Below are 15,486 nucleotides of genomic sequence, written 5' to 3'. Positions count from 1 at the left end.
GCAGCCTCTTAGCATCCTCCTCACAGCTCACACTGCCACCCAGCTTAGTGTCATCTGTAAACTTGGAGATATTACATTCAATTCCTTCGTCTAAATCATTAATGTATATTGTAAATAGCTGGGGTCCCAGCACTGAACCTTGCGGTACCCGACTAGTCACTGCCTGCCATTCTGAAAATAACCCGTTTATTCCTACTCTTTGCTTCCTGTCTGCCAACCAGTTCTCTATCCACTTCAATACATTACCCCCAATACCATGTGCTTTAATTTTGCACACTAATCTCTTGTGTGGGGCCTTGTCAAAAGCCTTTTGAAAGTCCAAATACACCATATCCTCTGGTTCTCCCTTGTCCACTCTACTAGTTACATTCTCAAAAAATTCTAGATTTGTCAAGCATGATTTCCCTTTCATAAATCTGATTTGGACCGATCCTGTCACTGCTTTCCAAATGCGCTGCTATTACATCTTTAATAATTGATTCCAACATTTTCCCCACTACCGATGTCAGGCTAACCGGTCTATAATTTCCTGTTTTCGCTCTCCCTTTTTTAATAAAATTAGCTACCCTCCAATCCATAGGAACTGATTCTGAGTCTATAGAATGTTGGAAAATGACCACCAATGCATCCACTATTTCTAGGGCCACTTCCTTAAGTACTCTGGGATGCAGACTAAATGGCCCTGGGGATTTATCGCCCTTCAATCCCATCAATTTCCCTAACACAATTTCCTGACTAATAAGGATTTCCTTCAGTTCCTCCTTCTCACTAGACCCCCGGTCCCCTAATATTTCCGGAAGGTTATTTGTGTCTTCCTTAGTGAAGACAGAACCAAAGTATTTGTTCAATTGGTCTGCCATTTCTTTGTTCCCCATTATAAATTCATCTGATTCTGACTGCAAGGGACCTTCACTAATCTTTTTCTCTTCACATATCTATCGAAGCTTTTGCAGTCAGTTTTTTTGTTCTCAGCAAGCTTGCTCTATTTCCCCCCTCCTAATTAAACACTTTGTTCTCCTCTGTTGAATTCTAAATGTCTCCCAGTCCTCAGGTTTGCTGCTTTTTCTGGCCAATTTACATGCCTCTTCCTTGGATTTAACACTATCCCTAATTTCCCTTGTTAGCCACAGTTGAGCCACCTTCCCCGTTTTATTTTTACGCCAGACAAGGCTGTACAATTTATGTAAGAACATAAGAGCATACGAAATAGGAGCAGGAGTAGGCCCTATGGCCCATCGAGCCTGCTCCGCCATTCAATAAGGTCACGGCTGATCATCGACCTCAACTCCACTTTCCCGCCCGATCCCCATATCCCTTGGGCCCGAACTTGGTGAAAGCCAAGTTTCGCCCAAATGCTGCCCAAAAGACCGCTTAGGTACCTGATGGTATTTTGGGCGGTAGTTTCATTAAAAAAGTCCTTGAAAGACTGTCTGGCGGCAATAAAGGGACTTACGCCGTGAATCTGGTCGTCAACGGACGGGAGCTCCCAATCTCGGTGGCAAATGCGATCCTCACCAAAGTGCCGACAAGGATTGAGTTGGGCCCAGGGAGGTTTATGCTCTGGAAAATGATTTTGAATCCAATCCAATTAATGAGTGAGAATTAAAATTTACACAAAAAAGAAACACTGGAAGACCTTCAGGGGACCCCATCCACATACACCGCTGAAAAAAAAAATAATAGTTCACTAACCTTTTTCAGCAGGTCTTCATACGTACCGTTGGGGTTCGACCTGCCTCCATGTAGCGGTCTTTCCCCCTGCTGCCGCCGACTCCAGGCCGGAGCAATCTGGCAGCTCGGCGGGCGGGAGGACACTTATGCGCCTTGCACGCTAGCGGACGTCAGCGGGCGGTTCCCAGCGGTCCTCCCCTCCCGCCGGCGGGAGGCCTAGAGGAAACTGGCACCGAGGGGAGAGCGCCCAAAAAACTCGGCAGCAGCCAATGGCAACAGGCGGTAAGGCAACCATGTTCGGGCCCCTTGAGTCCCCTCGACTCGAAAAACCTATCTATCTCAGCCTTGAATATTTTCAGAGACTCATCATCCACAGCTCTGTAGGGCAGAGAATTCCGAAGATTCACAACCCTGAGTGAAGAAATCCCTCCTCATCTCAGTCCTAAATGGCCGACCCCTTATCCTGAGACTGTGTCCCCTGGTTCTCGACTCTCCAGCCGGGGGAAACAACCTCTCAGCATCTACCCTGTCAATATCCTTTAGAATCTTGTGTGTTTCAATGAGATCACCCCTCATTCTTCTGAACTCCAGAGATTATAGGCCCATTCTACACAATCACTCATCATAAGACAATCCTCTCATCCCAGGAATCAATAGTAAACCTTCGTTGCACCCCCTCCAGGGCAAGTATATCCCCTCTTAGAAAAGGAGACCAAAACTGTGCACAGTACTCCAGGTGTGGTCCCACAAAGGCCCTGTACAATTGTAGCAAGACTTCCCTACTCTTATACTCCAACCCTCTTGCAATAAAGGACAACATACCATTTGCCTTCCTTATTGCTTGCTGTACTTGCATGCTGGCTTTCTGTGTTTCTTGCACAAGGTCACCCAAATCTCTCTGAACACCAACATTTAAAAGTTTCTCGTCATTTAAAAAATATTCTGTTTTCTATTCTTTCTACCAAAGTGAATAACCTCACATTTCCCTGCATTATACTCCATCTGCCACCTTACTGTCCACTCACTAAGCCTGTCTAAATCCCTTTACAGATGCTTTGTGTTCTCCTCAGCTTACTGTCCCACCTAGTTTTGTATCATCAGCAAACTTGGATACATTAAACTCGGTCCCTTCATCTAGCTCATTAATATAGATTGTAAATAGCTGAGGCCCCAGCACTGATCCTTGCGGCACCCCACTTGTTACAGCCTGTTTATCCCTACTCTCTGTTTTTTGTCCATTAACCAATCCTCTATCCATGCAAATACATTACCTCCAATCCCATGAGCTCTTACCTTGTGTAATAACCTTTTATGGGGCACCTTATCGAATGTCTCTTGGAAATCCAAATATTCTACTGATTCCCCTTTATCTACCCTGCTACTTACATCCTCAAAAAACTCCAGCAAATTTGACAAACGTGATTTCCCTTTCATAAAAACATGTTGGCTCTGCCTAATCATGTAATGATTATCTAAGTGCCCTGATACCATTTCGCTCACCATAAGATGCTTGGGTACATTGGCACCATCCTTTGGGCAATAGCATGGGCACCTAACGTACCCCATTGAACTGATAGTTCCACCAATTGGACGTGCAGAGATTCAGCAACAGTTGCTTGGCTCCTGACAGCCTATCACAGAAGGCGCTGAACCCTGGATCATGTCCTGGTAATGCTGTCCAGCAGCTGCCAAGCCAAGCCTCAGAGTTTCTGCACCAGCTTTCTGGCTTTGCCTTCAGAGTGGTAGGGGACCGAAGAAGGCCTTTCTACAATGGGGTGTCCTACAATGAACACAGTATAACTGCGGCCTAACCATTGCCTTGGACAAATTAATAATACCCTGGTGGTCCATGCCCCAATTTAAAACCCACACAGGGGCCCGAACTCGGTGCACCCACCGCCCGCTGCTGCCGACTGTCACCGAGTTTTTTTGGGCGGTCTCCCCCCGGTGCCAGTTTCCACTAGGCCTCCCGCCGGTGGGAGGGGAGGACCGCTGGGAACCGCCCCGCTGACGGCTGCTGGCATGTAAGCCGTGTGAGTTTCCTCCCGCCCGCCGAGTTGCCAGATTTGTCCGGGCAGGAGCCAGCGGCAGCAGGGGGAAGGACTGCTGCGTGGAGGCAGGTCTGAACCCAACGGGGTAAGTATGAAGACACTGCAAAAAACGGTTAGTGAGCTTCTTTTTTTTTTTAACAGCGATTCAGGTGGATGGGGTCCCCTGAAGGTCTTCCAGTGGGTTTTTTTTTTGTTGTGTAAATTCCCCCCTCCCTGGGCCCGACTCTATCCTCAGCGGCATTTTGGCAAGGATCGCATTGGCTGCTGAGATTGGGAGCTCCTGCCCGCTGCCGTCCACATTCGGAAGTTGTTTTTTTTTTGCCGCCGGGCGGTCTTTACAGATGTTTTTGAGGAATCTCTCTGCCAGATGACATTTCCGGCTCTTCATCCTCCGCCTCGGCCGTACAGTATGTTCTTCTCCTTCCCCCGTGGTGAGCACGGCCTGCAGCATCTTTCGGTGGTCTATTGGGTGGCATTTGGGCGGGGCCTTAGCTTTGACCAAGTTCGGGCCCATATAGAATCATAGAAATTTACAGCTCCAAAGGAGGCCGTTTGGCCCATTGTGTCTGTGCCGGCCGACAAACAGCTATCCAGCCTAACCCCACTTCCCAGCTCTTGGTCTGTAGCCTTGTAGGTTACGGCACTTCAAGTGCATATCTTTTTAAGTGCGCTGAAGGTTTCTGCCTCTACCACCCTTTCAGGTAGTGAGTTCCAGACCCCCCACCGCCCTCTGGGTGAAAAAAGTTCCCCTCAACTCCCCTTTAATCCTTTGACCAATTACTTTAAATCTATGCCCTTCCCCCCCTCCCCCTCCCGGTTATTGACCTCTCTGTTAAGGGAAATAAGTCTAGGCCCCTCGTAATTTCATGCACCTCAATTAAGTCTCCCCGCAGCCTCCACTGTTCCAAAGAAAACAGACCCAAGCCTATCCAATCTTTCCTCATAGCTAAAATTCTCCAGTCCTGGCAACATTCTTGTAAATCCCCACTGTACCCTCTCCAGTGCAATCACATCTTTCTGGTGGCCAGAACTACTCGCAGTACTCCAGCTGTGGCCTAACTAGTGTTTTATACATATTACTGTCGGCCTGTTTTACGGCTTTAACTAATTGCACTGAAAGCAAGTCTAGTCCTCCCGTACCAGGCTCCCTCATGGTTTGATCCAGATCTTTATGTGGTGGGGCTATGGCAAAGGGATGGACAAGATTGTGGTGGGGAGACAGAGAGAGTTCCCAGAGTAGAGGCAAGTTGCTGTCCTGGCAGTAGTCGGGTATGGGAGCCCTCCTGCTGTGCTCACACTGGGAGTTCCAGATCTCAGCCGAGCTGCCAAACAGTTCCCCACAAGAATGAGGGGTGAAGGGGAAAAAAAACCCCAGAGCAAGCCAAGCCAGGCTTATCTTGGATATCGCCTGCTGAGCAGCAGTGGCAGGAGCTCGGGCAGAAACCTCCAGCCCGCCCACTCAATCAGGGAGGCCGCACGGGGAAATTAACAGGAACTGTTTAGTAGGTTACAAACAGAAAGGTTTCACATCACGCTTTAACTAGATCTCTGCCCTCACTTCCCTGTGGCCCGGTGGATAAAGAAACCATCTGACACAGCACGCAGCCCCTACAGACTACAAGTGCTCAAGGCTGATTCCCGGTCTGTGACAAGTCGGCAGATCTCAGCCAGCTCAGCAGTTGGCGGTAGAGGGGGAGCCACGATTGAATTCCCCTGGGGTTTGTGAGGGAACGAAAAGTTAACAAAGGCTCACGTTCCCGGTCGCTGTGACCGACCCCTGCCTTACGAGAATGTGCATATATTGCCCTGATGGCAAGCACAAGATTGAGTACAGCTGTGATTCCCCCCACGGACGAACGGAAATTTACTCCCTGGGCTCACTTGGGCAACGTACTAAAGGGCTGTCAGTGAAGCCATGCCAGGTTCCGCCCCTCCCTAACCCTGGCTCAGATTAGCTAACTCAGCACAGACCAGGAATCGAACCTGACAATTGTCGTTGTTTCCTATGACAGGAAAAGCTTATAATGGGACGGCTAGTTTGGCTCTCCATTCGATGGCCTGAGATGCCGAGTGGAGAAATGAGGTGCCTCCCACAACAGATCTCAGTGGGCAGGTTGAGGTGATGTGTTTCCATGGTCTGGGACTCAGGGCCACAGTCGCACTTTGGGTCGTCCCTCATCGTCCACGTGTGGAGCAGGTGACCGCATCGTCGAGCGCTATCCACTGTCTTCGAGAGAGGTGGAAGCCAGCGACCCCTGCTGGTGGGTCAGTGATGAGGTATCGGTTCTTCATGTTGCCTGCGTCCCACGATTCCGACCATCTGGATAGTGGGTCGACGCCAGCTGCAGGAATATTGGCCGCTGTTTCCTGAGAGCTTCTACAACGTAAGAAAGAAAGAAAGACTTGCATTTATATAGCGCCTTTTATCGACCGCCTCAAAACGCTTTACAGCCAATGGAGTACTTTTGGAATGTAGTCACTGCTGTAATGTGGGAAACACGGCAGCCCACTTGCGCACAGCAAGCTCCCACAAACAGCACAGTGATAATGACCAGATAATCTGTTTCTGTTACGTTGATTGAGGGATAAATATTGGCCAGGACGCCGGGGATAACTCCCCTGCTCTTCTTCGAAATAGTGCCACGGGATCTTTTGCGTCCACCTGAGAGGGCAGACGGGACCTTGGTTTAACGTCTCATCTGAAAGACGGCACCTCCGACAGTGCAGCACTCCCTCAGCACTGCACTGGAATGTCAGCCTAGATTTCTGTGCTCAAAGTCCCTGGAGTGGGACTTGAACCCACAACCTTCTGACTCACAGTGTGCTACCCACTGAGCCGCTCCAGGTGATGCCCTTATCCATTAGGCCATGGTAGTGGAGGAACGGGGGGGTGCAGAGATCTCGTTAATGTACAAACCACATCTCAACAACAGGTAGTGCCTTCATGTTTATGTATTGGCACATGTGGCGGAACATGGTCTCCAGTCGTCTTGGTTAACCCTTGCCACTGGACCAAGACCTTACTCTGTCAAGCCCGTGTGGTGGCTGGTGGGCCACCCCACATTAAAAGAATTCACTCACAGGCATCTTCCACCGATTAAAATGAGTTCCTCAGTCACCTGAGTACTCGTTTTTAGTGTGGAAGTAAGTCATCCTCGACCCCGAGGGACTGCCGATGATGATGAGTGCCTTCAGGAGAGGAAGGGAGAACAGCGAATAAAAAGAAAAGATTTTTCTCCCCTATTGCGGCCTGGAACTTACCACGTAACTCTCTGCAGCCTTAGTAATCTTGAGAGGCAGCACTTCAATTATATCACTGCAGTTGGAGAGAAACCCATTGCTTCTCAGTAAGGAAGGACATATTTAACTCAACACCATTCTGCATTTAAGGGGAAGCTAAATAAACACCTGAAGGAGAAGAGAATAGAAGGATATGCTGATAGGGTGAGATGAAGAGGGGTGGGAGGAGGCTCGTGTGGTGCATAAACACCGGCACGGACCTGTTGGGCCGAATGGCCTGTTTCTGTGCTGTAAATAACATGTAATACTGTGTAAAAACATCTTGATCCTGAAACTTGTGGTGCTACAATTCCAGTAAGTACATATCATCATTATCATAGGCGGTCCCTTGAACGAGGGTGACTTGCTTCCACACCAAAAGGGATGAGTTCACAGATGTTTCCATGAAGGACCCGATGTTCCAGGTCCTGAACTCCAATTGAGGGGGTGGAAGATGCCTGTGCGTGGATTTTTTTAACGTGTGGTGACCGTTGCACATCAGCCACCACACGGGCTCGACAGAGCTAGGTCTTGGTTCAGTGGTAAGGGTTAACCGGTATACTTATGTATCCCTCAATTTATCCCTCAACCAACATCATAACCAACATATCATCATCATCATCATCATAGGCAGTCCCTTGGATACTTCCATTCTAAACATGAGTCCTTAGGTGGCTGAACAGTCCAATACGAGAACCACAGTCCCTGTCACAGGTGGGACAGACAGTCATTGAGGGTAAGGGAAGGTGGGACTGGTTTGCCGCACGCTCCTTCCACTGCCTGCGCTTGAGTTCTGCATGCTCTCAGCGATGAGACCCGAGGTGCTCAGCGCCCTCCCGGATGCACTTCCCCCACTTAGGGCGGTCTTTGGCCAGGGACTCCCAGGTGTCGGTGGGGATGTTGCACTTTATCAGGGAGGCTTTGAGGGTGGTCCCTTGTAACGTTTCCTCTGCCCACCTTTGGCTCGTTTGCCGCGAAGGAGTTCCGAGTAGAGCGCTTGCTTTGGGAGTCTCGTGTCTGGCATGCGAACAATGCGGCCCTGCCCAGCGGAGCTGATCGAGTGTGGTGTGAATGACCTGTTTCTGTACTGTACATTCTTTGTTAAATTCTGTGAAAATCCGCTCCTCCAACAGATGGGCTGTGAAATAGCCGAAGATTTGGACTCCTTCGATCAGTCAGTTGAAGGCACGTGACTCTATCCTGAAGTGAAATGCTTAAGTGGAGAACGCGAGTGGTCTGGCTCTGATTAATTTTACAGCCTGGCTAAGATCCAAAGTGACTGATAAAATCCAGAAGGACTCATCGGAGTGAAACACAGAAAGAGAGATGTCATCCACAAGCCCGGCCAGATTAGTGGTTTGGTTTAAATAACAGCGTTAGTGGCCTTCAGACAAAAGGAATGAAAAAATAATATACAAACAGCTAAGCCTTCTCAAGCCTTTGCACAATAAAATTAAATCACGTTGCAGGCCAGTGGATAGGATTATTACATCTGCATCAGTCCCTCCATGTTTCATCAATCGACTGACCTATTAAAAGGAATAAAAAAAGGAAGGAACTGAAATGGAGGAGAGGCTGTTGTCCTTGAGAGATGGCATCGACAGGCAAAAAGATCATTCAGGGGATCGGGAAATTATGTTGTGAGGAAAAGGTTAAGGAAGTTGGGCTGCTTCTCTGTAGGAGACGTCAATGTTACCCACTCAAAGTCATCAGGATTGTGAATGGCAACGCTGACTCAGGCAAAAAAGAAAGACTTGCATTTATATAGCATCTTTCAGGACCTCAGGATGTCCCAAAGCTCTTTGCAGCCAATGGAATACGTTTATACTGTTGTAATGTAGGACAATCTGCAGCCAATTTGTGCACAGCAAGCTCCCTCAAACAGCAATGACAAGATAATCTGTTTTTAGTGATGTTGATTGAAGGATGAATATTGGCCAGGACACCGGGGATAACTCCCCTGCTCTTCTTCGAAAGTGTGTCGTACTTCGAAGTACGTCCACCTGAGAGAGCAGATGGGGCCTCGGTTTAACATCTCATCCAAAAGACAGCACCTCTGACAGTGCAGCACTCCCTCAGTATTGCACAGGAGTGTCAGTCTAGATTATTGTGCTATAAATCTTTGGAGTGGGACTTGAACCCACAACCTCCATGACTAAGGGAGTAAGGGGCCGAAATAGTCCTCTGCCCGAAATGGGGCGCATGCACCACATTTTAGTGTCCCTTACTGCCGAGATGGAGGGGGTGGTGTTAAGAGGGAACTTGCGCTTTTTCAGGTCCAAAATGGAGCAGAGTGGCAACGGCTGCGGTAATGGGCTGGTTTCAGCGGTGGGGCAGCGGAGCGACATTTGGACCGCAAAATTCCCCTCCGATCCACTTGATCCTAACCATGCAGCTGCTTTCTGGCCTTCTTCAAGGGCAGGTTTTGCAGCTGCATCTCGAGTTCGTTGTCACTTGGATCCGAGGAGATGGCTGCAAGGGGAGGTTTGAGGAGGGCCAGCCACTTCCGTGACGCGGAGCTAGGGACTCTGATGGCAGCTGTGGAGGGAAGAAGGCGGCTACTCTTCCCCGAAGGTGCTGGGAGACCAAGTTGGAGCGTCTTCATCGAAGCCTGGAGGGAGATTGCGGAGGAGGTTTCGGGGACCTCAATTCACCAGCGAACCCCCAACCAAGGCAGGAAAAGGCTAACCGACCTTATTCCAGTGATGAAAGTGAGCACATGTTCCCCTAACTCCTCACATCACATCTGCCAGACTCTCCTTCACCTTAACTTGTTTCTCACGAGCACTACTTAGTAGCTGAAGTGCCTGTTGATTGCTAGGCCTGAATGTGTGCACACTCACAATGGAGGAGGCCTTGCATCTGACAGTCACGGCTGCATGTAATGGACCCAGACTTGAACTCATTGCCGAGGCCTCAGGAAACTGCCGCTTACCAACCCTTCGTTGCTTTGCAGGCCAAGGTGGCGCATAAAAGTGCCGACCAACAAGCCGCTGGAGGGGGCGAATCCCAGAATGTGCCGCTCACAGATTTTGAGCAGAGGGTGCAGCGGCTAGTGGGCAGGCACGCTGGTCTCCCTGTGGCTGCTGGTCGCTCTGATGGTGCTGGCAGCAGCATGGGGAAGTAAAGGCATTTGTGCAATGCCGTCTCTCCCTCACAGCCATTGGCCGACCTGGCTATTGCTTATGCTTCGGTGCAAGCTGCTTGCTGCATGGCGCAATGAGGCTCCTCGCCCTGACGGCACTCCTTCTCCCATTTATGATTGCAGATGAGACCCCGAGTGTCAGCATGAGCGAATCAGAGACCCTTGACGCGACAGGCAGCCACAGTCAGGAGCAGAGACTTGACGCCCTGACTGGTCTTGGCAGCACGTCGGATGAGGGAGGTGCAGAGGGGGAGAGCTCTGCCAGCAACAGTGCGCCACTGCTTCCTACAGTCCCACGCGCCAGGTCAGACACTGGGAGTTCGCGGTCGGGTAACATAGATGCAGGAGAGTGGTCTGCACTGGGTGAAGCATCGGGGCCGGGCGGGCTGCAGCATGGTGAAGGGCCAAGGAACCTTGGGTGTCATCTCTCCGGGGGACGAGTGCACAGCCGAGTGCTGATGAGCCCTTCGATGCTGGGGCTGATGATCAAAGGGCTGAGGCTATGAAATCCGAGCTCGCGGCAGCAATGCAAGGGGTGACCGGAGGTTGTCGCAAGTGGTGGGGAGTGTGGAGGAGTCTGCCTCCTGCACTGCGCGCACCATGGGGACCACCATTGCCAGTGTGCAGGCGATGGTGGAATCCCAGAGTGACCGTGCGAATCCAGCCGCGACGACGCGTCTCTTGGCCGAAGTGACAGCTGTCATTGCAGCACAGGCGCGAGGGAGCGAGCGTGGCTGTGCTCCTTTGGACAGGATGGCCGCTGCCCTGGAAGCTCAGAATGTTCTCATGCACTCTGGGCAACAGGGCACGGAGCGTCTGACTGCTTTTCGCCTCTGATGGCTTCCAGAGTGTGGCTGCTCTCGTGCAGCCTCAGCGGGAGGCTACGTGAGATCTGACTACTGCCATTGCGGCTGGGCCCAATACGGTCGACCGGGAGCCGAACGGTGCCACCCCATCCCGCCGACCTGTGCTCCAGCAGCTTGGTGTGGGAGCTGGGATGCTGACCCGGGGGGAGTGACGCTAGCTCTTTGGACCAGGCTACCGATGTGGGCTCTCCGGTTCACAACAGCCCTGAGGCGTGTAAGCATCGGCTCCCCAAGGATTGTTCGACATTATCTGGACATTGCGTTTTAATATTTCCCACTGCAGAAAAGAGCTGGCAGCCCCTGTTGTGGGAGGGGCCCAGGTAATCTTCCATGTTGTACACGAGAAATCCACAGCTGATGGGTGGAGGTGGTCTGGGACATGTTACAATGGCCAGGAGAAGGCAACTCAATACAGGTAATGGGCAAAGATGGAGGGTCCATTGTTAAGCAATGTGAACTGAGCAGTGATCATAGCCATTACCTGGAATGAGATAATTCTGAGAGACGGGAAACCAGAACAAAAGAAAGCCATTAAGCCCCAGACCGGTTGGAAGAGAAAACCCATCACCAGCCATTACTGGAATACACATGGGCCACTCAGTCAGAAGCCTCGAAACAAGGAAAACTTTATTTGACCAGAAAAGGCAAACAGATTTTGGATATCAAAGGTGGCCGCATGGCCATAGCTCTCTCTCTTTACTCTCGCTTGCTTCACCTCTGGAATGGAGAGAAGAAACCATAGACCATACGGAACCAGAAGAAGCAGCGAGTCAGCCAACGAATCGGTGAGCATCATCCCTGCCCATACATTTTGTAAGATCATAGCCACTGTGTGAGGAGGTGTTGTGTGTTCTCCCAACCAAGCCTTAGAAGGGTTTTAGTGGGGAGGTTTTGCTGTGAGGACCGTAGGGCTACGCCCAGCCAGTCAGAATAGATTCGGGGTACACTGTGCATCCGAGCAGAGGGTTTAGATGTTGGGCACTTCGCTATAGGGGCGGTTTAGACATGCCAGGGTATTGAACTGTACTGCATCGTCACTGTGTTTACTTGTCGTTTTGCTGTGTTGAGGTAGCTTTAATAAAAGCATTGACGGTTGAGACCGAGGTATTTGTCCGTGACTCATTCATCTGATCAGTACAGTAATCACTCCCAGGTCTAGAACTATTATAACATGGGGGTACATCGAAAGCACCTAAGTGAAACCACTTACAGACGAGACCTGCCACTCCGTCATTGCTGCCAACCATGGAATCGCCCCAGCCACTTCCGACTGAAGGCGCAGAGGAGGATGCGGGCCAGTCTGTAGCCGGCCCTTCCAGAGCTGTTCGAGGGCGTCCGAGAAGGACGTCTGTAGCTTCGTCTACAGACACACAGCAGCCTTCCCAAAGCCATGAGGCAGCCATGATGATGATGGGTGCAAGGATAGGTCTGCTTAAGAGGGACAATAAGGAGTTGCGCAACGGTGATAATTAATTACGTGAATGTTTTGGAAACCCATTGTTTGGGTTCGAATAAATCTTTATTTTGTGTTTGGAAATGTTTGAATAGGTCTCTCATTTGACTTTGCGGGAATGATGTGTGAGAGGGCTCACAGGTTGGCCCATGGACATGGCCGGATGCAACTCAACCGGGCATTCAGTTATGTGAACTGCGACGCCGCCCGCACCCTGCTCCTCCTCCTGTGCCTCCTCCTCCTCTTCCTCCTCCTCCTCATGCGCCTCCTCCTCTTCCTCCACCACAGGTGGCACTGCTGCCTCCTCCTCCAACGGCTGTGCCATCATGAAGGCCTGGTTGTGGAGCATGCAGCACACCATCACGAATATGGAGGCGTATCAGGCGAGTACTGCAGCACACCCTCTGAACGGGCCAGGCAATGGAACCTCTATTTGAGAATCCCAATGGTGTGCTCGGTGATGGTCCTGGTGACCGACAGACTGCCATTGTACCCGAGCTACGCAGAAGTTCTCGGGTTGGGCAGAGCAGTCATGAGCCAAGTGCTCAGCGCGTAGCCCTTGTCACCAAGGAGCCAGCCGCCATCGTGATTCGGCCCAGTGAAGAGGCATGGCACGCCGCTCTGCCGCAGTATGAAAGCATGAGGCGTGCGAAAGCATGGGCCTTTCGCTAAACATCCGTAAGACAAAGGTCCTCCGCCAGCCTGTCCTCACCGCACAGCACTGCCCCCCCCAGTCATCAAGATCCACGGCGCGGCCACAGACAATGTGGACCACTTCCCATATTTCAGGAAACTCCTATCAACAAGAGCAGACATTGACGACGAGATTGAACACCACCTCCAGTGCGCCAGTGCAGCCTGAGGAAAAGAGTGTTTGAAGACCAGGCCCTCAAAACTGCCACCAAGCTCATGGTCTACAGGGCTGTAGTGATACCCACCCTCCTGTATAGCTCAGAGACGTGGACCATGTACAGTAGACACCTCCAGTGACTGGAGAAATACCACCAACGATGCCTCCGCAAGATCCTACAAAGCCCCTGGGAGGACAGACACACCAACATTAGCGTCCTCGACCAGGCCAACAACCCCAGCATTGAAGCACTGACCACGCTTGATCAGCTCCGCTGTGCAGCCCACATGGTTCACATGCCAGACACGAGACTCCCAAAGCAAGCGCTCTACTCGGAACTCCTCCACGGTAAACTAGCCAAAGGTGGGCAGAGGAAACGTTACAGGGACACCCTCAAAGCCTCCCTGAAAAAGTGCAACATCCCCACTGACACCTGGGAGTCCCTGACCAAAAAAACACCCTAAGTGGAGGAAGTGCATCCGGGAGGTCGCTGAGTACCTCGAGTCTCATCGCCGAGAGCATACAGAAATCAAGCGCAGGCAGCGGAAAGAGCGTGCGGCAAACCAGTCCCACCCACCCTTTCCGTCAACGACTATCTGTCCCACCTGTGACCGAGACTGTGGCTCTCGTATGGGACTGTTCAGCCACGTAAGGACTCATTTTAAGAGTGGAAGCAAGTCTTCCTCGATTCCGAGGGACTGCCTATGATGATGATAAAGAATTGTGACTGCTGCCAGGAAACCGGGCATCCACTTGCATAATCTTGTGGTTGTGGTCGCCAACGAGTTGAACATTGAGGGAGAGGAAGCCTTGCGGTTTCGGAATTGCTCGGGAGCGTGTTGGGGTCCCCTGAGACCGACGTGGGTGCAGTCAATGATCCCCCGGAGCCTGGCGAAGACCGCAATGCGCAGGATTGCAGTCTGGCACTCCAATTACTTGTCCCTGCTCACAGGGAATGAGATGCAATCGGCCCTCCTCCTATACAGAGCATGGGCTGCAAACTGCGAGATGTTGCACATGTCCGCAGTGGCAGCTTGGAAGGACCCAGTCGCTTAAAAGTTCAGAGCGATAGTCACCTTGGAGGTCATGCTCAGGGCTATCCTCACGTGTTTGCGGCTCCAAGTCTGCCTACAGGGGATTACAGAGCTCGATCACTACGTCCTTGTGGAATCGTAGACTGCGCAGGCACTGATCATCATTCAGGTTCCTGTATGGGAATTGGTGGCAAAAGACCCTTTGACGATATGGCCTGGCGTCCCCACGTCGGTGCAGCTATCATGCTCTCTCTTCTGCCTCATTGACTTCTCCCTGCTGCTGTGCTGCCTCCTCCACCTCTGTAGGCTGCTGCTGCCCAGCATCTCTGCTCCGCCACAGGCTGCCTCCTGTCCTGCTGACCCAGTGTCTGGTGTGGGGGGTCAACGTACCTCACTCTCCTCCTTAGGAGACTCACGCCTTTGCTGAGGGCCTTCCTGTGGCAACTCTCTGGGCTCCCCTCTGCGGCCATCTCCCTGGACCTCGCCATGCTGGCTGCCATGATAGCTACGGCTCTTGCCCGCTGCCACTGCAGTCGTTGCCCCCGGCGCCACCTTCTCCTCCGTGCCTCAGCGGCATGCACAATGTGCAGGAGGCGTTGGCCTGCCAGCACTGCCCCCATTTCAAAGCCCTCCCCAAGCCCAGCCTCCTCAAAGTGGCCTCCCCCATCTGCAGGTGGAAGGCGCCTCCAGCATCGCAAAGCAGCACGCACTGTATCCTCTCCCTGTATCCTCGCACTGTATCCACACACTGTATCCTCGCACTGTATCCTCGCACTGTATCCTCGCATTGTATCCTCACACTGTATCCTCTCCCTGTATCCTCGCACTGTATCCACACACTGTATCCTCGCACTGTATCCTCGCACTGTATCCACACTCGCACTGTATCCACACACTGTATCCCCGCACTTTATCCTCGCACTGTATCCTCGTACTGTATCCTCACACTGTATCCACACACTGTATCCTTGCACTGTATCCTCGCACTGTATCATCGCACTGTATCCACACTCGCACTGTATCCACACACTGTATCCCCGCACTGTATCCCCGTACTGTATCCTCGCACTGTATCCTCGCACTGTATCCTCACACTGTATCCACGCACTGTATCCTTACACTGTATCCTCGCACTGT

Source organism: Pristiophorus japonicus, chromosome 9 (assembly GCF_044704955.1).
Source record: "Pristiophorus japonicus isolate sPriJap1 chromosome 9, sPriJap1.hap1, whole genome shotgun sequence".
NCBI classification, from domain to species: Eukaryota; Metazoa; Chordata; class Chondrichthyes; family Pristiophoridae; genus Pristiophorus; species Pristiophorus japonicus.
The sequence above is the reverse complement of the archived record's forward strand: the minus strand, read 5'-3'. Positions refer to the sequence as shown.